A 26,369-nucleotide genomic window follows, 5' to 3' on the forward strand; every position below is an offset into this window, starting at 1 on the left:
CTCTGGGCCCTCTCGGTAATGCACATCACTATAAGCCTTGCAAGCAATGTAGCTAATGAGTTAGTTACGGAATGATGCATTACGTAACGAGTAAAGAGACTTGCCGGTAACGAGATTGAACTAGGTATTGGATACCGACGATCGAATCTCGGGCAAGTAACATACTGATGACAAAGGGAACAACGTATGTTGTTATGCGGTTTGACCGATAAAGATCTTCGTAGAATATGTAGGAGCCAATATGAGCATCCAGGTTCCGCTATTGGTTATTGACCAAGAATAGTTCTAGATAATGTGTACATAGTTCTCGAACCCGTAGGGTCCGCACGCTTAAGGTTTCGATGACAGTTTTATTATGAGTTTATGAGTTTTGATGTACGAAGGAGTTTGGAGTCCCGGATGAGATAGGGGACATGACGAGGAGTCTTGAAATGGTCGAGACGTAAAGATCGATATATTGGACGACTATATTCGGAGTTTGGAAAGGTTCCGAGTGATTCGGATATTTTTTGGAGTACCGGGGAGTAACGGGAATACGAGGAAGAGTATTGGGCCTTAATGGGCCTTAGTGGGAAGGAGCCAGGAGGTGGCGCGCGCCCCTCCCAAGCCCAGTCCGAATTGGACAAAGGGTTTGGGGCGCGGCCCCCCTCTCCCTTCCTTCTCCACTTCCCTCCTTTCCCCCCTTCTCCTAGTTGGACTAGGAAAGAAGGAGTCATACTCCCGGTGGGAGTAGGACTCCCCTTGGCGCGCCCTCCTCCTAGGGCCGGCCTCCTCCTCCCTTGCTCCTTTATATACGGGGGCAGGGGGACACCCCATGACACACAAGTTGATCTACGGATCGTTCCTTAGCCGTGTGCGGTGCCCCCCTCCACCATATTCCACCTCGGTCATATCGTCGCGGAGTTTAGGCGAAGCCCTGCGCCGGTAGAGCATCATCATCGTCACCACGCCGTCGTGCTGACGGAACTCATCCCCGAAGCTTTGCTGGATCGGAGCCCGGGGATCGTCATCGAGCTGAACGTGTGCTGAACTCGGAGGTGGTGTACGTTCGGTACTTGGATCGGTCGGATCGTGAAGACGTACGACTACATCAACCGCGTTGTCACGCTTCCGCTTACGGTCTACGAGGGTACGTGGACAACACTCTCCCCTCTCGTTGCTATGCCATCACCATGATCTTGCGTGTTCGTAGGAATTTTTTTGAAATTACTACGTTCCCCAACAGTGGCATCTGAGCCTAGGTTTTATGCGTTGATGTTATATGCACGAGTAGAACACAAGTGAGTTGTGGGCGATACAAGTCATACTGCTTACCAGCATGTCATACATTGGTTCGGCGGTATTGTTGGATGAAGCGGCCCGGACCGACATTACGTGTACGCTTACGCAAGACTGGTTTTACCACCGTGCTTTGCACACAGGTGACTAGAGGGTGTCTGTTTCTCCAACTTTAGTTGAACCGAGTGTGGCTACGCCCGGTCCTTGCGAAGGTTAAAACAGCACTAACTTGACGAACTATCGTTGTGGTTTTGATGCGTAGGTAAGAAAGGTTCTTGCTCAGCCCGTAGCAGCCACGTAAAATTTGCAACAACAAAGTAGAGGACGTCTAACTTGTTTTTGCAGGGCATGTTGTGATGTGATATGGTCAAGACGTGATGAGATATAAGTTGTTGTATGAGATGATCATGTTTTGTTGAAGTTATCGGCAACTGTCAGAAGCCCTATGGTTGTCTCTTTGTTGCATAAGATGCAAGTGCCAAATAATTGCTTTACTTTATCGCTATGTGATAGAAATAGTTGCAAGAGCAATAGTTGGCGAGACGACCATGTGACGACACATTGATATAGATCAAGATGATGAAGATCATGGTGTCGTGCCGGTAACGATAGAGATCATGACAGTACTTTGGAGATGGAGATCAAAGGCGCAATATGATCATGGCCATATCATGTCACATATTTTGATTGCATATGATGTTTATCTGTTATACATCTTATTCTGTTTTGTTTGACAGTAGCATTTTAAGATGATCTCTCACTAATTATCAAGAAGTGTTCTCCCTGAGTATGCACCGTTGCGAAAGTTCTTTGTGCTGAGACACCACGTGATGATCGGGTGTGATAGGCTCTACGTTAAAATACAACGGGTGCAAAACAGTTGCACACGCGGAATACTCAGGTTAAACTTGACGAGCCTAGCATATACAGATATGGCCTTGGAACACGGAGACCGAAAGGCCGAGCATGAATCATATAGTAGATATGATCAACATATTGATGTTCACCATTGAAACTACTCCATCTCACGTGATGATCGGACATGGTGTAGTTGATATGGATCACGTAATCACTTAGAGCATTAGAGAGATGTCTTTCTAAGTGGGAGTTCTTAAGTAATATGATTAATTGAACTTAAATTTATCATGAACTTAGTCCTGGTAGTATTTTGCAAATTATGTTGTAGATCAATAGCTTGCGTTGTTGCTTTCATATGTTTATTTTGATATGTTCCTAGAGAAAATTGTGTTGAAAGATGTTAGTAGCAATGATGCGGATTGGATCCGTGATCTGAGGTTTATCCTCATTGCTGCACAGAAGAATTATGTCCTTAATGCACCGCTAGGTGACAGACCTATTGCAGGAGCAGACGCAGATGTTATGAACGTTTGGCTAGCTCAATATGATGACTACTTGATAGTTTAGTGCACCATGCTTAACGGCTTAGAATCGGGACTTCAAAGATGTTTTGAACGTCATGGACCATATGAGATGTTCCAGGAATTGAAGTTAATATTTCAAGCAAATACCCGAGTTGAGAGATATGAAGTCTCCAACAAGTTCTATAGCTAAAAGATGGAGGAGAATCGCTCAACTAGTAAGCATGTGCTCAGATTGTCTGGGTACTTCAATCACTTGAATCAAGTGGGAGTTAATCTTCCAGATAAGATAGTGATTGACAGAATTCTCTAGTCACCATCACTAAGTTACTAGAACTTCGTGATGAACTATAGTATGCAAGGGATGACGAAAACAATTCCCGAGCTCTTCGTGATGTTGAAATCGACGAAGGTAGAAATCAAGAAAGAGCATCAAGTGTTGATGATTGACAAGACCACTAGTTTCAAGAAAAGGGCAAAGGGAAAGAAAGGGAAACTTCAAGTAGAATGGCAAACAAGTTGTCACTCCCGTGAAGAAGACCAAAGCTGGACCAAAGCCTGAAACTGAGTGCTTACACTGCAAAGGAAATGGTCACTGGAAACGGAAATACCCTGAATATTTGGTGGATAAGAAGGATGGCAAAGTGAACAAGGGTATATTTGATATACAGGTTATTGATGTGTACCTTACTAGTGTTTATAGTAGCCCCTGAGTATTTGATACTTGTTCGGTTGCTAAATATTAGTAACTCAAAACAGGAGTTACGGAATAAACAGAGACTAGTTGAGGGTGAAGTGACGATGTGTGTTGGAAATAGTTCCAAGATTGATATGATCATCATCACACTCTCCCTACACTTTCGAGATTTGTGTAGAACCTAAATAAATGTTATTTGGCATTTGCGTTGAGCATGAATATGATTTGATCATGTTTATTGCAATACGGTTATTCATTTAAAATCAGAGAATAATTGTTGTTCTGTTTACATGAATAAAACCTTCAATGGTCATACACCCAATGAAAATAGTTTGTTGGATCTCGATCGTAGTGATACACATATTCATAATATTGATGCCAAAAGATGCAAAGTTAATAATGATAGTGCAACTTATTTGTGGCACTGCCGTTTGGGTCATATCGGTGTAAAGCGCATGAAGAAACTCCATAAAGATGGATTTTCGGAATCACTTGGTTATGAATCATTTGATGCTTGCGAACCATGCCTTTTGGGCAAGATGACTAAAACTCCGTTCTTCGGAACAATGGAACGATCTACTAACTTGTTGGAAATAATACATACCGATGTATGTGATCCAATGAGTGTTGATGCTCGTGGCAAGTATCGTTATTTTATGACCTTCACAAGATGATTTGAGCAGATATGGGTATATCTACTTGATGAAACATAAGTCTGAAATAGTTGAAAGGTTCAAAGAATTTCAGAGTGAAGTGGAAAAATAATCGTAACAAGAAAATAAAGTTTCTGCGATCTGATCGCAGAGACAAATATTTGAGTTACGAGTTTGGTCTTCAATTAAAACAACGTGGAATAGTTTCATAGCTCACGCCACCTGGAACACCACAACGTTATGGTGTGTCCGAATGTCGTAACCGCACTTTATTGGATATGGTGCAATCTATGATGTCTCTTATTGATTTACCATTATCGTTTTGGGGTTATGCATTAGAGACAGCTGCATTCACGTTAAAAGGGCACCATCTAAATCCGTTGAGACGACACTATATGAACTATGGTTAAGCAAGAAACCCAAGTTGTCGTTTCTTAAAGTTTAGGGCTACGATGCTTATATGAAAAAGTTTCATCCTGATAAGCTCAAACCCAAATCGGAGAAGTGCGTCTTCATAGAATGCCCAAAGGAAACTGTTGGGTACACCTTCTATCACAGATCTGAAGGCAAAAACATTCGTTGCCAAGAATGGATCCTTTCTAGAGAAGAAGTTTCTCTCGAAAGAAGTGAGTGGGAGGAAAGTAGAACTTGATGAGGTAACTGTACCTGCTCCCTTATTGGAAATTAGTTCATCACAGAAATCTGTTCCTGTGACTACTACACCAATTAGTGAGGAAGTTAATGATGATGATCATGAAACTTCAGATTAAGTTACTACAGAACCTCGTAGGTCTTCCAGAGTAAGATCCGCACCAGAGTGGTACGGTAATCCTATTCTGGAAGTCATGTTACTTGACCATGGCGAACCTACGAACTATGAGGAAGCGATGATGAGCCCAGATTCCGCAAAATGGCTGGAGGCCATGAAATCTGAGATAGGATCCATGTATGAGAACAAAGTGTGGACTTTGGTGGACTTGCCCGATGATCGGCAAACCATAAGAAATAAATGGATCTTCAAGAGGAAGACGGACGTTGATAGTAGTGTTACTATCTACAAAGCTTGACTTGTCGCAAAAAGGTTTTTGACAAGTTCAAGGTGTTGACTACAATGAGATTTTCTCAACTGTAGCGATGCTTAAGTCTGTCCAAATCATGTTAGCAATTGCCACATTTTATGAAATCTGGCAAATGGATGTCAAAACTGCATTCCTTAATGGTTTTCTTAAAGAAGAGTTGTATATGATGCAACCAGAAGGTTTTGTCAATCCTAAAGGTGCTAACAAAATGTGCATGCTCCAGCGATCCATCTATGGACTGGTGCAAGCATCTCGGAGTTGGAATATACGCTTTGATGAGTTGATCAAAGCATATAGTTTTGTACAGACTTACGGTGAAGCCTGTATTTACAAGAAAGTGAGTGGGAGCACTACAACATTTCTGATAAGTATATGTGAATGACATATTGTTGATCAGAAATAATGTAGAATTATTCTGCAAAGCATAAAGGAGTGTTTGAAAGGAGTTCTTTAAAAGAAAGACCTCAGTAAAGCTACTTACATATTGAGCATCAAGATCTATTGAGATAGATCAAGACGCTTGATAAGATTTTTCAATGAGTACATACCTTGATAAAATTTTGAAATAGTTCAAAATAGAACAGTCAAAGAAGGAGTTCTTGCCTGTGATGCAAAGGTGTGAAGTTGAGTAAGACTCAAGACCCGACCATGGCAGAAAATAGAAAGAGAATGAAAAGTCATTCCCTATGCCTCAGTCATAGGTTCTATAAAGTATGCTATGCTATGTACCAGACCTATTGTATACCTTGCTCTTTATTTGGCAAGGGAGTACAATAGCGATCTAGGAGTAGATCACTGGACATTGGTCAAGAATATCCTTAGTGAGGACTAAGGAAATATTTCTCGATTATGGAGGTGATAAAAGAGCCCGTCGTAAAGAGTTACATCGGTGCAAGCTTTCACACCGATCCAGATGACTCTAAGTCTCAATCTGGATACATACTGAAAGTGGGAGCAATTAGCTAGAGTAGCTCCGTGCAGAGCATTGTAGACATAGAATATTTGCAAAATACATGCGGCTCTGAATGTGACAGAACCGTTGACTAAGCTTCTCTCACGAGCAAAACATGATCATACCTTTGTACTCTTTGGGTGTTAATCACATAGCAATGTGAACTAGATTATTGACTCTAGTAAACCCTTTGGGTGTTGGTCACATGAAGATGTGAACTATGGGTGTTAATCATATACAGATATGAATATTGGTATTAAATCACATGGCGATGTGAACTAGATTATTGACTCTAGTGCAAGTGGGAGACTGAAGGAAATATGCCCTAGAGGCAATAATAAAGTTATTATTTATTTCCTTATTTCATGATAAATGTTTATTATTCATGCTAGAATTGTATTAACCGGAAACATAATACATGTGTGAATACATAGACAAACATAGTGTCACTAGTATGCCTCTACTTGACTAGCTCGTGAATCAAAGATGGTTAAGTTTCCTAGCCATAGACATGAGTTGTCATTTGATTAACGGGATCACATCATTAGGAGAATGATGTGATTGACATGACCCATTCCGTTAGCCTAGCACTTGATCGTTTAGTATGTTGCTATTGCTTTCTTCATGACTTATACATGTTCCTGTAACTATGAGATTATGCAACTCCCGTTTGCCGGAGGAACACTTTGGGTGCTACCAAACGTCACAACGTAACTGGGTGATTATAAAGGAGTACTACAGGTGTCTCCAAAGGTACATGTTGGGTTGGCGTATTTCGAGATTAGGTTTTGTCACTCCGATTGTCGGAGAGGTATCTCTGGGCCCTCTCGGTAATGCACATCACTATAAGCCTTGCAAGCAATGTAGCTAATGAGTTAGTTACGGAATGATGCATTACGTAACGAGTAAAGAGACTTGCCGGTAACGAGATTGAACTAGGTATTGGATACCGACGATCGAATCTCGGGCAAGTAACATACCGATGACAAAGGGAACAACGTATGTTGTTATGCGGTTTGACCGATAAAGATCTTCGTAGAATATGTAGGAGCCAATATGAGCATCCAGGTTCCGCTATTGGTTATTGACCAAGAATAGTTCTAGGTCATGTCTACATAGTTCTCGAACCCGTAGGGTCCGCACGCTTAAGGTTTCGATGACAGTTTTATTATGAGTTTATGAGTTTTGATGTACCGAAGGAGTTCGGAGTCCCGGATGAGATCGGGGACATGACGAGGAGTCTCGAAATGGTCGAGACGTAAAGATCGATATATTGTACGACTATATTCGGAGTTCGGAAAGGTTCCGAGTGATTCGGGTATTTTTCGGAGTACCGGGGAGTTACGGGAATACGGGGAAGAGTATTGGGCCTTAATGGGCCTTAGTGGGAAGGAGCCAGGAGGTGGCGCGCGCCCCTCCCAAGCCCAGTCCGAATTGGACAAAGGGTTTGGGGCGCGGCCCCCCTCTCCCTTCCTTCTCCACTTCCCTCCTTTCCCCCCTTCTCCTAGTTGGACTAGGAAAGAAGGAGTCCTACTCCCGGTGGGAGTAGGACTCCCCTTGGCGCGCCCTCCACCTAGGGCCGGCCTCCTCCTCCCTTGCTCCTTTATATACGGGGGCAGGGGGACACCCCATGACACACAAGTTGATCTACGGATCGTTCCTTAGCCATGTGCGGTGCCCCCCTCCACCAAATTCCAGCTCTGTCATATCGTCGCGGAGTTTAGGCGAAGCCCTGCGCCGGTAGAGCATCATCATCGTCACCACGCCGTCGTGCTGACGGAACTCATCCCCGAAGCTTTGCTGGATCGGAGCCCGGGGATCGTCATCGAGCTGAACGTGTGCTGAACTCGGAGGTGCCGTACGTTCGGTACTTGGATCGTCAGATCGTGAAGACATACGACTACATCAACTGCGTTGTCATAACGCTTCCGCTTACGGTCTACGAGGGTACGTGGACAACACTCTCCCCTCTCGTTGCTATGCCATCACCAAGATCTTGCGTGTTCGTAGGAAATTTTTTGAAATTACTACGTTCGCCAACAGACACTCCAAAAGAAACCAATGGCGATGAGGCAACGGAGGATAACCCCTACAAGCAGAAAGCAAAGCATGGGAGCCGCCAGCGTCGCTCCGAGCCCCGTCAAGGTAGTACCAGCACCGGAGACGAAAACAATCCGTACGGTGCCGACGATGAATACAACCCCGATCAGCCCGCCTTCGAGCAGGCCGAACAGGAAGATGGGTATGACAGCCCAGATGAACAGGCGACGGATGGGTATCCGGAGGAGGACAACTACATGCCCCCCTCCGAAGACGAGATTAGCCTCAGCAACGACGAGTTCGGCGTGCCTGAGGACCCCGCGGAGCAGGAGCGCTTCAAGCGCCGGCTTATTGCCACTGCGAGGAGCCTGAAAAAGAAGCAGCAGCAGCTTCAAGATGATCAAGATTTGCTCACAGACAGATGGACAGAAGTCCTGGCAGCCGAGTAATATGGACTCGAGCGCCATATGGCTGACCGGCCGCCTCGAGGTTGGGACAAAACGGCATATCAGCCCATATACTAGCCTGTACCCCCAGGCCAGTTTACTACGGCCCGGGGCAATACTCAGGACCTGCGTGATAGATTGGATAGCACCGCAGGACAACCAAGATCGATCTACGCATCACGGGGGCGTGCTGCAGCACATGACGATGATCGTCATACCGGATACACTAACAGTAAATCCGGCCGGCCCGAACACAACCAGCCAAATTTGACCGGACTGCGTCGTGACATAGCCCGGCCCAGAGGCGCCGCACACCCCCTTTCATTCACTGATGAAGTGATGGATCATGAATTCCCAGAAGGGTTAAAACCCGTAAACATCGAATCATATGATGGCACAACAGACCCCGCAGTATGGATTGAAGACTTCCTTCTCCACATCCACATGGCCCGCAGATATGATCTACACGCCATCAAGTATCTTCCCCTTAAGCTCAAAGGACCCGCCCGGCACTGGCTTAACAGCCTGCCCGCAAATTCCATTGGCAGTTGGGAAAACTTGGAAGACGCATTCCTTGACAACTTCCAAGGCACATATGTGCGACCTACGGACGCCGATGACCTGAGCCACATCACTCAACAGCCCGGAGAATCAGCCAGGAAATTCTGGACACGGTTCCTAACTAAAAAGAACCAAATAGTTGACTGTCCGGACGCCGAAGCCCTGGTGGCCGTCAAGCATAATATCCGCGACGAGTGGCTCGCCCGACACCTCAGCCAGGAGAAACCCAAGTTCATGGCAGCTCTCACGACACTAATGACCCGCTTTTGCGCGGGTGAGGACAGCTGGTTGGCTCGCAGCAGCACTACGCCACATTCTGCCACGTCAGATGTCCGTGACAATAATGGCAAGCTATGGCGCAACAGACACAAGCGGCAGAACAATGGCGAGAACACCGAAGACACAACAGTTAATGCCGGATTCAGCGGATCCAAATCCGGTCAGCGGAAGAAGCCATTCAAAAGAAACAATCAGGGACCGACCAGTCTAGACCGTATACTAGAGCGCCCGTGCCAAATTCATGGCACCCCGGACAAGCCAGCCAACCACACCAATAGAGACTGCTGGGTATTTAAACAGGCCGGCAAAATAAACGCTGAAAACAAGGACAAGGGGCTGCACAGCGAAGATGATGATGTGCTCCGGCGTCCGAACATGGGGGGACAGAAGAAATTTCCCCCCAGGTGAAAACGGTCAACATGATCTATGCCACTCACATCCCCAAGCGGGAACGGAAGCGAGCACTACGGGACGTCTACGCGATGGAGCCAGTCGTCCCCAAACTCAACCCATGGCCAGCTTGCCCGATCACCTTTGATCGTAGGGATCATCCTACTAGCATCCATCATAGTGGCTCAGCCGCATTGGTTCTAGACCCAATCATAGACGGATTTCACCTCACAAGAGTCCTTATGGACGGAGGCAGCAGCCTGAACCTGCTTTATCAGGACACAGTGTGCAAAATGGGTATCGACCCTTCAAGGATTAGGCCTACCAAAACCACCTTTAAAGGTATAATTCCTGGAGTATAGGCTCGCTGTACAGGCTCTATAACATTGGAAGTGGTCTTCAGATCTCCAGATAACTTCCGAAGCGAGGAGTTAATCTTCGATATCGTCCCTTTCCGCAATGGTTACCACACACTGCTCGGATGAACCGCATTCGCTAGATTCAATGCGTTACCACACTATGCATACCTCAAGCTCAAGATGCCAGGCCCGTGCGGGGTCATAACAGTCAACGGAAACATGGACCGCTCTCTCCGTATAGAATAGCACATTGCAGCCCTCGCGACAGAAGTACAATGCGGCCTCCTCCGGCAAACCTCCAATCCGGTGACGAAAACCTCAAGCACCGTCAAGCGAGCTCGGAGGACCCCGCAACAGGATCACCAGGCACGCTAAGAGCGCGACTAGCAGTCCGGCCTCCGCTCAAATCCCATCAAGGCAGCATTCGTGTCGCGCATACACAATTACGCACTCAAAAAACCATGGGCACAGGCAGAGGCGAAGTAGTGGCTCAGTCAACAGTGCGGCATAACCGCCACACACCTTCGTAACATTTCCTTTTACCTTTCAGGACATTGCTTTAGTGCAGCTCCTCCAGAAGAACCGGATTGTCGGACTTACATAGGAGAGAAAACCAAGGAGGCAACATGCTTTGCGCACAGAAGGAAACACTCAGGTGGAATCTATTTACGATCATTACACCTGCTTTATCTATCTGTACGTAGCCTGCCTCTGGATAGGGTATGTCAAATAATCCTATTTATCTCCGCTTAATGCATTCATTGTAAACATACGCTTAAACATATTATTCATCAATGGGAGATCATATATAGCGTCAGCTTATTATTTTTATTTGAGCATTTTTTTACAAATGTCCATTTGATATTGCATCCGTACACTTTGGTACGTTGAGTTTGCGAGGGGCTTCTTATGGCGCCCCATAATACGGCAAGAAAAGTCCGAACACTTTCAACAGTGCGGAACCCCGAACTTATAGCATTATATGCATCAGCTCCGAATCATGTCTTGGGTCTACAGTTGGGATAGCCCGGCTCCCTTGTTTTGGTGCCTTACGTTCCATTATATCGGCTAAGGTAGCACAGGGAGAACTACTGCGATTTTGTCCCGGTTCTTCCGGACGAGCACCTCAGTAGATAAAGCCGAAAACTGACCGACATGATGTGGCGAGACTTGGTCGCTGTTCGAGAGGTCTTAAAATCCTTAAAGATTTTTCTGCTTTAGGTGATAATTTGGCTTCGTCCGATCTAGGCATGTATAGTGCCCCAATTCGGTCTTCCGGATTCTAGGGGCTTCGCCGAAATTTAAAATTGTAGACTTCTATGGCTAAGTGAAGGTTATAAAGCTGCATAGTCCGATTGCCTTGTTCGCTGCGCTGGACACCTCCTTAAGGGACCAAACATTTGGATAAAGAGTGTCCGGGTTTTCCACGAACACCCCATTACTAGTTACATGGGGGCGGAAGCCGACGACTGGCCTACTTTCAGAATTTGATAAACAGCCACACAGAAGGTAATATTTTAAATAAGAAAAGCGCTACATAGCGCAAGTTACTTCGTCCTTAAATTACAAACATGACAGAACTGAATTCATTCGAAAATTATATCCTTGGTACATTCATCGGCCACGAGGCGAGCGCCCTTCATAACACCATCATAATACTTCTCCGGAATGCGATGCGGCTTGCCCTCTGGTGGCCCCTCCTTCACCAGCTTCTCCGCATCCAGCTTGCCCCAATGCACCTTCGCACGGGCAAAGGCCCGGCGGGCACCCTCAATGCAAACGGATCGCTTGATGACTTCCAGTCGCGGACAGGCATTCACCATCTGCTTGATCAGGCCGAAGTAGCTGGTGGGCAGGGGCTCACCAGGCCACATCCGGACTATGAAATCCTTCATAGCACTTTCGGCCGCCCTGTGGAGTTTGACCAACTACTTTAGTTGGTCACTCAAAGGCGTTGGATGTTCGGCCCCAGCATACTGGGACTAGAACAGCTTCTCCGTTGAGCTCCCCTCCTGGGCACGGTAGAACTCCGCGGCATCTGATACGTTGTGTGGGAGATCTGCGAATGCCCCTGGAGAGCTCCGTACTCGGGTAAGTAAAAGAAACGCCTCCTCCACATGTTTGCTTTGCATAAAGAATTTCTTACCCGCTGTTCTCTTTTTGGCCTCCTGGATTTCCTGCTATGCCTTCTTGGCTCCGTCCTTGGCGTCTTTTATACCTACAAGGGCCTTCACAAGCTCGGCCTCTTTTGCTTTAAGCTCATGCTCCATGGACTCGAACCTTTTGCCGAGCTCCTGGAGCTCTTCTTGTACCTCGCCCACTCAGGCTTCTTGCTTTTTGCGCTCCTTGCGCTCCAAGGCCGCCTTGTGTTCGGCTTTGGACAATGCTTTCTTGAGAGACGCCACTTCGGTGGTGGCCTCTGTTGCCAAATCATGATGCTTCGTTGTTAGCATAATCAAATTTCATCTACCATTTAATATATAAGAGATGGGAATCATTCACCTTTGCTCTCTTTGAGCTGCGTCCTCATGAGGTCGAGCTCTCCTTGCGCCTGCTCCAGGTCCTATTTCAGTCCGGCGATCTTGGCCGTATGGACTGCAGCGGCAAGCAGCACAATCTGCTTATGTACATTCAAATTTATTGTTAGACTCCTGCAGATTATAATTGATCCTCTGTTTCATTTTTCCTTCCGAACACCAAACAGAGTATCAGGGGCTACTACCTATCGGGTGGTAATTTCACACAATTTTTACTTACCTCAAAGCCCGTCAGGAGGCTGGTGCAGGCTTCGGTTAGTCCGCTCTTGGCGGACGAAACCTTCTAAATCACCGCACTCATGAGAGTACGGTGCTCTTCATCTATGGAAGCACCGCGAAGCGCTTCCAGCAGAGGATCCGACGCCTCAGGCGTAGCGGAAGTACTAGGCACAGACGGCTCGCCCTCCTTAACGAGGGGTTGTCCACCTGAGTCCGGAACCACGGGAGGTTCCGGAACTGTGTTCGGCTGAGAGTACGGTTTACAATAGCTCTCACCAACACGATCCGCGGGGATCTTGAACCCCGCGTGTCCGACGCTTGGAATGCTGCCTTGGGGCGCCTCCAGATCCACCTCTCCCCGCTCAGGGAGCCTTTGGGACAACACCTCCGTGTTGTCCACAGGCTGAGAAGTAGGGGCCGTCGGAAGCGAGTTCATCGCCGAATCACTCAAGGACCCGTACGAAGACGACACCTCGGGATGGGCCCTGGCCAGACTGCATACAAGTTCGGCATTATAACAAAACTATGAAGCAAAATTACGATGGAGTGCGGATACTTACGATCGCACCAGGGGCTTCTTCGTGGGCAGCCACCCTTCCTCGCTATCGGCGGCGGTGGCGGAGTAATTCGGAAGGGACACCTTTCCCTTCTTGGACGTCCCAGTCTGCCCCACCGGGGTGGACTTCCTTTTTTTCTCCCCCCAGTACGAGGAGGTGGAGTTTCTTCTTGTTTCCCCCCGCTTCCACGAGAGGAATCTGCCTTGTCGTCATCAGACGACAAGGGTATGACGGCCTTGCATCGGGGGCCTCTCCTGGCCCCATGGTCCACCCTCTCAGGCCCCTCGTCCTTTCCGGAGGGGCGGCCTCCTCTTCTTCTTTTTCCCCTTCTGGGGAGGAGTGTGCCTCGTCGTCTTCGGACGAGGCTTGCACAACCTTGCGTCGGAGACCCTTTCGGATCCCCGGGGCCTTCTTATCGGCCTTCTTCTCCGGCCCCTTATAGGGCACCGGGACCAGCATCTTCATTAGGAGATCATTAGCGGGGCTTTCTGGCGGTGGAGCTGGATAGTCAATCCGCTTTGCTATCTCCACATAATCCTGAACAAATATACACAATCACTTAAGGCTTCCCCATGAATATATTGGGAAGAACTGAACCCGGTGGCGGCCTGAGTACTCACCTGAATAGGATGCCGCGCGGTGTGGAGCCAATGATCCTCGGATATCAGAGGAGGTACTTCGGAGGCCTTGAACAACGCCTTCCACGCGTTTTTGTGCTTAATGCCGTAGAGCCTCTGGAGCGTCTGGTGTTCGGCTAGGATGAACTCTCACAGATTGAATGCCCGCCTTTGATGCATTTTATGAGCATGACCTGGATCACGTTGACAAGCTTGATGTTCTTGTCCTTCATGCCGTTGATGCATTTTATGAGTCCGGTCAGCTCTGTAGGTTCGCCCCAGGACAGGACCTTCTGTTCCCAGGAGGTGAGCCACATGGGGGTTCTGGATCGGAACTCGGAGGCCACCGCCCAGTCGGTGTCGTGCGGCTCGGTGATGTAGAACCACCCCGACTGCCACCCCTTCACGGTTTCCACAAAAGAGCCGTCAAGCCAGGTGACGTTAGGCACCTTGCCCACCATGGCTCCTCCGCACACCGCTTGCTGACCACTCACGATCTTCGGCCTCACACAGAAGATTTGTAGCCACAAGCCGAAATGAGGCTTGATGCGGAGGAAAGCCTCACATACGATGATGAATGCCGAGATGTTGAGGACGAAGTTCGGGGCTAGATCATGGAAATCTAGCCCGTAGTAGAACATGAGCCCGCGGACGAAGGGGTGGAGTGGAAACCCTAGTCCACGGATGGAGTGGGCAAGGAACACGACCCTCTCATGGGGTCCTGGAGTTGGAATGACCTGCCCGTCGTCTGGTAGCCGGTGCGCTATGTCTGCGGCCAAGTATCCGGCCACCCAAAGACTTGCGTTATTCTTCTCCTTCACGGTGGAAGCCACCCATTTACCTCCTGCTCCAGACATGTTTAACTATGCGGAGAAGACTTGTACTAGGGCGCTGGAGATCGAGGAGGCAAGAGTGGGCAAAGGAGGAAGAAGGCGTGGGTAAGAATGGGAAACTCTTATCCCTTTATAGAGGCGACGAAAGCGGTGCGCCTCCCCACTAGCCTGTTGAGAATCGCTTACTTCCCAAGCGCCATGATTGATGGCACGGGGGGATTACCCATACCCATATTGATGAGCATCCCGTGATAAGGGGACATGATCTCTGCTTTGACAACACGTGTCAAGGAAACCGCCTCGCAATACGCGTAGTGGCTGGTTATGGAAAAATGGTTCGAATAATGACCTGACCGTAATGGCATATCACGTCGTCTAAAAGTTGTCAGCTGAATTATCATTCTCTCTATGGTGGTATGTGAAGATCATTTTGCAGATCCGGACACGGTCTACGTGTTCGATAATAACCTTGGAGTATTCAGAAGGAGGAACCCGCCTTGCAATGCCGAAGACAAGACTGCGCGCCAGACTCATCGTCATTGAAGCCTGGTTCAGGGGCTACCAAGGGAGTCCTGGATTAGGGGGTATCCGGACAGCCGGACTATATACATCATCCGGACTATCGAAGCGTGCAGATACAAGACTCAAGACTTCGGCCTATGTCCAGATGGGGCTCTCGTTTGCGTGGAAGACAAGCTTGGCGATCCGGATATTATATTTCCTTCCTTGTAACCGACTCCATGTAAACCCTAGCCCTCTCTGGTGTCTATATAAACCGAAGAGGATGGTCCTTAGAAGGCCGATCACAATTACAATCATACCATCATAGGCTAGCTCTTAGGGTTTAGCCTCTACGATCTCGTGGTAGATCTACTCTTGTACTACTCATATCTTCAATATTAATCAAGCAGGAAGTAGGGTTTTACCTCCATCGAGAGGGCCCAAACGTGGGTAAACATTGTGTCCCTTGCTTCCTATTACCATCATCCTAAGACGCACAGATCGGGACCCCCGACCCGAGATCCGCCGGTTTTGACACCGACAATGGGAGCCAAGGACCAGAGGGGAAACCCTTCTCCCATCTAGGGAGGAGGTCAAGGAAGAAGAAGAAGAAGGGGGGCTCTCTCCTCCTTGCTTCCGGTGGCGCCGGAGCACTGCCGGGGGCCATCATCATCACCATGATCTTCACCAACACCTCCGCCATCTTCACCAACATCTCCATCACCTTCCCCCATCTATATCCAGCGGTCCACTCTCCCGCAACCCGCTGTACCCTCTACTTGAACGTGGTGCTTTATGCTTCATATTATTATCCAATAAGGTGTTTCCATCCTATGATGTCTGAGTAGATTTCTGTTGTGCTATCGGTGATTGATGAATTGCTATGATTGGTTTGAGTTGCATGTTTTATTATTGTGCTGTCCTATGGCGCCCTCCGTGTCGCGCAAGCGTGAGGGATTCCCGCTATAGGGTGTTGCAATGCTTTCATGATTCGCTTATAGTGGGTTGCGTGAGTGACTGAAACACAAACCCGAGTAAGGGGATTGTTGCGTATGGGATAAAGGGGACTTGATACTTTAATGCTATGGTTGGATTTTACCTTAATGAATATTTAGTAGTTGCGGATGCTTGCTAGAGTTCCAATCATAAGTGCATATGATTGAAGTAGAGAAACTATGTTAGCTTATGCCTCTCCCTCAAATAGAATTGCAATAGTGATTACCGGTCTAGTAACATAGTCAATTGCCTAGGAACAATTCCACAACTCCTACCACCACTTTTCCACACTCGTTATATTTACTTTATTGCATCTTTATCTAAACAGCCCCTAGCTTTTATTTATCTGCTCTTTATTATCTTGCAAATCCTATCCAATAACACCTACAAAGTACTTCTAGTTTCATACTTGTTCTAGGTAAAGGGAACGTCAAGCGTGCGTAGAGTTGTATCGGTGGTCGATAGAAATTGAGGGAATATTTATTCTACCTTTAGCTCCTCGTTGGGTTCGACACTCTTACTTATCGAAAACTGTTGCGATCCCCTACACTTGTGGGTTATCAAGACCTTTTTCTGGCGCCGTTGTCGGGGAGTCATAGCGTGGGGTGAATATTCTAGTGTGTGCTTGTTTGCTTTATCACTAAGTAATTTTTATTTGCTGTTCTTAGTTGTTTTCTATCTTTAGTTATGGGTAGGAAACGCAAAATACCAAAAAAATTAGTTGAACCTACTGCACCAATGGTTGAAGAACCACTCAAAATCTATCACATTACTAAAGCTTTTTACTTGGATCATCTTCTATACCTTTATGCTCGTGCTGAAACCCCAACTAGCTTAGTTGAGGGCAAATCTTTAGATGAGCATGCTTGTTATGTGTGACACCGTATATCTGAAAAAGGGAAACTATTATGGGATCAAATTCAACGTTTGCAATGCTATGATTGGACTTTCTATGAATTATATGATGTTACTTGTTGTTCTAAAAACCCTAAGAAACACCTTCCCTACCAATGCTTGTTTAGTGATAATGGAATCGTATCTTCATATGCTAAGGGTGTTTATAATTACTATGATGTTCAACAAATTGAAGAATTTGTTGCTTTTAAGGGTGCATATGAAATTTCTTCTTTGATTGAAAAGTATGATGCTACTCTCTACAAATCTGAAAATTTTGCCATACTTGAATATTGCTATGATAATTATGCTTCTAATGCCTATGTTAAACTATATATTGAGGCCTACCCCGTTGTCCAAGAAGAGACTAATTTTTGCAGGAAGCTATGGAAGAAGAAATTGATGAAACTGTGAGCTCATTGGATGAAAAAAGATGATGAGGAGAGCGAAGAACAAAAGGAGGAAGAGCGGATTAGCTACCCGTGCCTACCTTCTAATGAGAGTAACTCTTCAACTCATACATTGTTTAATTCCCCTTCGTGCTTACTGGAGGATGATTGCTATGATGATTGCTATAATCCCGTTGTTTCTCTTGAACTATCCCTTTTTGATGAGGCTTGCTATGCTTGTGGCCAAGATGCCAATATGAATTATGCTTATGGAGATGAACTTGCTATAGTTCCTTATGTTAAACATGAAATTGTTGCTATTGCACCCACGCATGATAGTCCTATTATCTTTTTGAATTCTCCAAACTACACTATATTGGAGAAGTTTGTGCTTACTAAGGATTATATTGATGGGTTGCCTTTTACCATTGCACATGATGATTTTGATGAATATAATATGCATGTGCTTGCTGCTCCTACTTGCAATTATTATGAGAGAGGAACTACATCTCCGCCTCTTTATGTTTCCAACACGATAGAATTGCAAGAAACTGCTTATCCTATGCATTGGCCTTTACTATGTGTGCATGAATTGTTCTTTTATGACATGCCGATGCATAGGAAGAGAGTTAGACTTCGTCATTACTTGATATATGTTACTTTTTGCTCTCTACTAAATTACAAATCATTGTTAATTAAAATTGGCTTTGATATACCTTGGGATCCGGGTGGATTCATTACTTGAGAACTATATGCCTAGCGTAATGGCTTTAAAGAAAGCGCTGTCAGGGAGACAACCCAGAAGTTTTAGAGAGTCATTTATTTCTGTTGATTGCTTTCATATAGTTTAAAAACAAAAAAAATAAAGAGGGGAACCTAAAAACTTTTCAAAAAGGAAAGTGAAAGTGAGAGAGACAAGCATTGTTGAAGTGGGAGAGCTCCTTGAACTTTGTTCATGCTCACGGAAACTTTGTGAATCTTGATTACAGAAACTTTTCATCAAAAATAATTATCCCCGTGTACAATTCCATTGTATTATAAAAATAATCTGCCAAGGTTTGCCTTTTGGATGTTTACAATGCTTGTTGGTTTGTACGGTGCAGGACAGAAACTTTGGTTGGAGTGCTCGATTTTACAATTTTAACTGGGACGTTAATTGGTTTTGATTCCTATTACAATGTCTTTCTATACAACTTGTTTATTTTTCCTAATTGAGGTAGAATTTTTAGGGTACTAGAATGTTCAGATTGCTACAGACAGTTCTATTTTTGACAGATTCTGTTTTTGATGCATAGTTTGCTTGTTTTGATGAATCTATCAATTTATATCAGTGGATTAAGCCATGAAAAAACTATATTACAGTAGACACAATGCCAAAATAAGATATGAATTGGTTTTCTAGAGTACTTAGAGTGGTGATTTGCTTTATTATACTAACGGATCTTACCGAGTTTTCTGTTGAAGTTTTATGTGGATGAAGTGTCTAATCCAGGAGGTCTCGATATGAGGAAAAGGAAGAGAGGCAAGATCTCAAGCTTGGGGATGCCCGAGGCACCCCAAGTAAATATTCAAGGAGACTCAAGCGGCTAAGCTTGGGGATGCCCCGGAAAGCATCCCCTCTTTCTTCAACAAGTATCGATATGTTTTCAGATTCGTTTCGTTCATGCATTATGTGCAAGTCTTGGAGCGTCTTTTGCATTTAGTTTTAATTTTTCTTTTATGCACCATGCTGGTATGAGATAGTCCTTGGTTGATTTATAGAATGCTCATTGCACTTCACTTAAATCCTTAGTATGGCTTTATAGAATGCTTCATGTGCTTCACGTATATCGTTCGAAGTTTGGATTGCATGTTTCTCTTCACATAGAAAACCGCCATTTGTAGAATGATCTTTTGCTTCATTTATAAATTTAGAGCATGGGGATATCTTTTGTAGAAAGAATTAAACTCTCTTGCTTCATTTATAACTATTTAGAGAGATGACAGGAATTGGTCATTCACATGGTTAGTCATAAAATCCTACATGAACTTGTAGATCGCTGAATATGATATGTTTGATTCCTTGCAATAGTTTTACGATATAAAGATGGTGATATTAGAGTCATGCTAGTGGGTGGTTGTGGATTGTAGAGACACTTGTGTTGAGGTTTGCAAGTCCTATAGCATGCACGTATGGTAACCATTGTGTGACAAATTTGAAGCATGGGGTGTTTCGTTGATTGTCTTCCTTATGAGTGGAAGTCGGGGACAAGCGATGGTCTTTTCATACCAATCTATCCCCCTAGGGGCATGCATAGTAGTACTTTGCTTCGAGGGCTAATAAACTTTTGCAATAAGTATATGAGTTCTTTATGACTAATGTGAGTCCATGGATTATACGCACTTTTACCTTTCCATCATTGCTAGCCTCTTCAGTCCCGTGCATTGCCCTTTCTTACCTTGAGAGTTGGTGCAAACTTCGCCGGTGCATCCAAAACCCGTGATACGATATTCTCTATCACACATAAGCTCATTATATCTTCCTCAAAACAGCCACCATACCTACCTAGCATGGCATTTCCATAGCCATTCCGAGATATATTGCCATGCAACTTCCATCATCATCATATACATGACTTGAGCATTTATTGTCATATTGCTTCGCATGATCGTAAGATAGCTAGCATGATGTCTTCATGGCTTGTCCGTTTATTTGATGTCATTGCTACGCTAGATCATTGCACATCCCGGTACACCACAGGAGGCATTCATATAGAGTCATATCTTTGTTCTAGTATCGAGTTGTAATATCGAGTTCTAAGTAAATAAAAGTGTGATGATCATAATTATAGAGCATTGCCCCATAAAGAAAAATAAAAAAATAAAAAAAGGAAAGGCCAAAGAAGCCTAAATAAAAAAAGGGGCCAAAGAAGCCCACCCAAAAAGAAGAAAAATAAAAAAAAGAAAAGAAAAGAAAAGGGGCAATGTTACTATCCTTTTTCCACACTTGTGCTTCAAAGTAGCACCATGTTCTTCATATAGATTGTCTCCTATGTTGTCACTTTCATATACTAGTGGGAATTTTCATTATAGAACTTGGCTTGTATATTCCAACGATGAGCTTCCTCAAATGCCCTAGGTCTTAATGAGCAAACAAGTTGGATGGACACCCACTTAGTTTCTTTTGTTGAGCTTTCATACATTTATAGCTCTTAGTGCATCCGTTGCATGGCAATCCCTACTCACATTGACATCAATTGATGGGCATCTCCATAGCCCGTTCATTAGCCGTGTCGATGTGAGACTTTCTCCCTTTTTTTGTCTTCTCCACAAAACCTCCATCATTATATTCTATTCCACCTATACTGCTATATCCATGGCTTGCGCTCATGTATTGCGTGAGGGTTGAAAAAGCTGTAGCGCGTTAAAAAGTATGAACCAATTGCTCGGTTCGTCATCGGGGTTGTGCATGATGGGAGCATTTTGTGTGACGAAGATGAAGCATGGCCAAACTGTATGATTTTGTAGGGATAAGCTTGCTTTGGCCTTGTTGTTTTGAAAAGACATGATTGCTTTATTGGTACGCTCGAAGTATTATCATTTTTTATGTCAAATGATAGACTATTGCTTTGAATCACTCATGTCTTAATATTCATGCCATGATTAGACATATGATCAAGATTATGCTAGGTAGCATTCCACATCAAAAATTATCTTTTCTTATCATTTACCTACTCGAGGACAAGCAGGAATTAAGCTTGGGGATGCTGATATGTCTCCGTCATATCTATAATTTTTGATTGTTCCATGCCAATATTCTTAAACTTTCATATACTTTTGGCAATTTTTTATACTATTTTTGGGACTAACATATTGATCCAGTGCCCAGTGCCAGTTCCTGTCTATTGCATGTTTTATGTTTCGCAGAAAACCAATATCAAACGGAGTCCAAACGGGATAAAAACGGACGGAGAATTATTTTGGAATATTTGGGATTTTCCGGAGGAAGAATCAACGCGAAACGGTGTCCGAGGTGGCCACGAGACAGGGTGCGCGCCCACCCCCTTGGGCGCGCCTGGCACTCTCGTGGGACACCCATAAGGCGGTTGATGCCCTTCTTTTGCTGCAAGAAAGCTAATTTTATGAGAAAAATCTGGGCGAAAGATTCACCCCAATCGGAGTTACGGATCTCCGGATATTAAAGAAACGGTGAAGGGGAAGAATCTGAGAACACAGAAACAGAAAGATAGATTCAATCTCGGAGGGGCTCTCGCCCCTCCCACGCCATGGGATCCAAGGACCAGAGGGGAAACCTTCTCCCATCTAGGGAGGAGGTCAAGGAAGAAGAAGAAGAAGGGGCGCTCTCTCCCCCTTGCTTCCGGTGGCGCCAGAGCACTGCCGGGGGCCATCATCATCACCGCGATCTTCACCAACACCTCTGCCATCTTCACCAACATCTCCATCACCTTCCCCCATCTATATCCAGCGGTCCACTCTCCCGCAACCCGCCGTACCCTCTACTTGAACATGGTGCTTTATGCTTCATATTATTATCCAATGAGGTGTTGCCATCCTATGATGTGTGAGTAGATTTCCTTTGTCCTATCGGTGATTGATGAATTGCAATGATTGGTTTGAGTTGCATGTTTTATTATTGGTGCTATCCTATGGTGCCCTCTGTGTCGCGCAAGCGTGAGGGATTCCCGCTGTAGGGTGTTGCAATGTGTTCATGATTCGCTTATAGTGTGTTACGTGAGTGACTGAAACACAAACCCGAGTAAGGGGATTGTTTCATATGGGATAAAGGGGACTTGATACTTTAATGCTATGGTCGGGTTTTACCTTAATGAATCTTTAGTACTTGCGGATGCTTGCTAGAGTTCCAATCATAAGTGCATATGATCCAAGTAGAGAAAGTATGTTAGCTTATTCCTCTCCCTCAAATAGAATTGCAATAGTGATTACCGGTCTAGTAACATAGTCAATTGCCTAGGGACAATTCCACAACTCCTACCACCACTTCTCCACACTATTTACTTTATTGCATCTTTATCTAAACAGCCCCTATCTTTTATTTACGTGCTCTTTATTATCTTGCAAACCTATCCAACAACACCTACAAATTACTTCTAGTTTCATACTTGTTCTAGGTAAAGCGAACGTCAAGCGTGCGTAGAGTTGTATCGGTGGTCGATAGAACTTGAGGGAATATTTATTCTACCTTTAGCTCTTCGTTGGGTTCGACACTCTTACTTATCGAAAACTGTTGCGATCCCCTACACTTGTGGGTTATCAACCGGCCCACCACCTCTCCGTCGCCGCTCCCCCACATCACCCGGTCGCCGCCCCCTCCCTGCCTACCCACCCCCTCCTGAGCCTCCCCACGGCCACCTCCCTGCCGCAGCCGCCGATGGACTGCCCCCGAGGAGCGCCGCCCGTCACCGCCCCCTCCCCGCCTCGTCACCACCGCGCCCCACGGTGATCCCCTGTCACCCTATTTTTTCTGTTTTTTAGTTTAGTAAGTTTTAAAGTTCAATTAATTAAGGTTTTTTCGTTAAGGTTTAGGTTTAACTTGTTTAGGCTATTTAGTTTAGGTTTAATTTGTTTAGCTTGTTTAGTTTAGTTAGTTTAGGTTTAATTGATTTTGGTTTTCTAGTTTAGTTAGTTTAGGTTTAATTGGTCTAGGTTATTTAGTTTAATTAGTTTAGGTTTTTTAGTGTAGTGTCGAGGGTCGAGTGGTCGGGGTGTCGTGTCGAGGGTCGAGGGGTCGAGGTGTCGGGGGTGTCGTGTCGAGGGTCGAGTGGTCGGGGTGTTGTGTCGAGGGTCGAGGGGTCAGGGTGTCGGGGGTGCCGGGTCGAGGGTCGAGGGGTCGGGGTGTCGTGTCGAGTGTTGAGGGGTTGGGGTGTCGTGTTGAGGGTCGAGGGGTCGGGATGTCGTGTCGAGGGGTCGGTTGTGTCGTGTCGAGGGTCGAGTGGTCGGGGTGTCGGGGTGTCGTGTCGAGGGTCGAGGGGTCGGGATGTCATGTCGAGGGGTCAGGGTGTCGTGTTGAGGGTCGAGAGGTGTCAGGGTGTCGTGTCGAGGGGTCGAGGTGTTGGGGGTGTCATGTCGAGGGTCGAGGGGTCGGGGTGTCAGGGTGTCATGTAGAGGGTCGAGGGCTCGGGGTGTTGGGGTGTCGTGTCGAGGGTCAAGGGGTCGGGGTGTCGGGGTGTCGTGTCGAGGGTCGAGGGGTCGGGGTGTCGGGGTCAGGGGGTCGGCCTTGACCCTCGACACGACACCCCGACCCCTCGACCCTCGACACGACACCCCAACACCCCAACCCCTCGACCCTCGACATGACACCCTGACACCCTGAATTTTTTCATGATGTTCATGATGATGACACACACTAATTTTTTTTAATTATGTTTATGTTGTACTAATTTCGTTTACTCTTTCTCATTGCAGGTGTTGACATATGGTGGGCTTGGTTCGAGAGCACTCCGAGCCTCCTACCTTGGCGCGTGGGAGGAGTGTTGTTATTCCACTCGAGAACCTTCGGAGGGCGCTGGTAGACAGCTAGCACACACCCCTAGCACCTTCGGCGGGCGCTTCTTATTTGGCCAGGAGAGGAGGTCGGGGGAAGAAGAGGGGTGTAGGTAGAGGTGGACGGGGCACTGGCAGAGGTAGGAAGGTTGTTGTGCCTTCCTCGCAGCCACCCCCCGCTGAGTATTTGGACCACCGGAGTGCTCCATCTCAGGTGCTCCATCTCTGGTTGCCGAGCCTCGGGTCCCAGTGTCTTCCTCCCAGGAGACTCGGGTCAAACAGTCTTTCTCCCAGGAGAGTAGGGTCCCAGAGTCTTCGTCACACGTGACTCCAAAGACTAGCGACCATGATGATGATCTCAAGGAGACCTTATCTAAGGATAGCTACAGAGAGAGAGCGAGCGGGTTGAGGAGGGTAAGAAGGTCTACCAGCATGGTGGTACTAAGCTACCGTCCGTGCCGGCGACCCGCGACCCGAGCTGGTTGATTCAGCCTAACAGGGAGAAGTAGTGCATTAATTTACTCTTTTTTAACCTTTTGCCTTTATATTTGTTCAAATTAATATCTAATGTATTGGCCTTGTCATACTGCAGGGGTTGGGTACACGCAGATAAGGTCCACAGGCCCAACCAGACCCTTGGTGCTCTAGTCCGGCACCACTTCTCGGGGTGGGTCACGTTGCCTGGTGAGGGCGAGATTCCATAGCTAGCACTCACCTGGGAGCTGTACCAGACTTCCCTGGCCCCACAGGGGGAGATGGTCGACGGTGTCGTGTGCGAGACGGTGGCCAACATTGTGAGACAACGGTTTTGGGTAAGTTCTCCTTTACAGAATTAAAAATCAATAGTACCTAGTGATTGTACTAATGATCGGTGTTGTCTTGTTTGATTGCAGACCTTCTACAGGTGTCTTGAGGAACACGAGGCGGACGCGGCTATGGTTCTCGAAGCCGAGTGCAAGCGCCTACTTTAGAACACACGACACGAGGCTCGGGTCCAAGCTGTCCGAGACTACTACGCCTTAACTAACATCAGGAGGGAGAAGAAGAAGTGCCGCCTCAAGTATCTGAGTAAGGACAAGTACATGGCGGTACTTACCTATTCTTAAGGCCTTGTACCAATTTCCTTGATTTGATTCATAGGCGTAGCGCTAAAATTTCTCTTTTTCTAACTTAGGTGCCCCCGAGATGGTGTGCAGATAAGATAGACTGTTGGGAGAGGTTGGTGGATGAGTGGTGCTCTCGCCAATGGCTAGCCACCCACAACAAGGCCAGGGACAAGCGTGCCTAGATGCGAGGTGTGTCGCACCATCAAGGGAGCTCCAACCTGTTTGAGTATGGGGATCATTGGGTATGTGGTTCGATTCATGCAATTTCATTCTTCATGCTAGCTTTAATCACTAATTTACCCCGTTCCTCTCTTTCAGGCGAGACACAACAAGAAGGCGGTGCCGCCATTGTACGGGCTCTATGGCATGGCACATACCGCCCCTTTCAAGAAGGCCAAGGCATTCTCGAAGGATGACCTCAATCATCCAGATAGCTTTACCAACATCTCCTCCCACGACAAGCTTGTGAGCACTACAAAAAAATACACTTCTGTGATGATACGTGTTTGTCATAGTAGGTCGCATTTTTTGTCATGCATGTACATCCATGACGATTTTATGACAGAATCGAGATAGTCATACTTGTGCTGTCGTAGAAGTCTTCCATGACATTACCAAAATTATCATCACCGAAATGTCCACTTCCATGACAATAAATCGAACGTCACAGAAGTGCTTTCGTCAAGGGTGACCGACACGTGGCATCCACCGTAATGGAACACCGTTAAGCTATCGGGTCCGGTTTTGGATCCGATAACCCGTTAACAGCCCGGGCCAATGGGGATTTTCCACATGTAAAATCATCCTTGGCCGCAGGAAACACGTTGCACATCCAGCATATATTACAGGAAATTACATTCACTGAGAATCAAAGATTGATGCCAGTGCAAATAAATGAGCAGAACCTAACCATCTACAACGTCACAATCTGCAACCTCAGCACAGATGACGCCCATAAGCATGTGGGTAAGTTCTTGCTACTTTGCTACACTATCTCTGAAAACATTGATCAGTTGTTGTGTCGCACGACTTTGCACCTCTGATTCATCCACCATTTCCATCATTGCTTCAGCCATTAATTGGTTCACAAACATACATTTATTCCG

Source organism: Triticum aestivum, chromosome 6B, assembly GCF_018294505.1.
Source record: "Triticum aestivum cultivar Chinese Spring chromosome 6B, IWGSC CS RefSeq v2.1, whole genome shotgun sequence".
Taxonomy (NCBI): Eukaryota; Viridiplantae; Streptophyta; class Magnoliopsida; order Poales; family Poaceae; genus Triticum; species Triticum aestivum.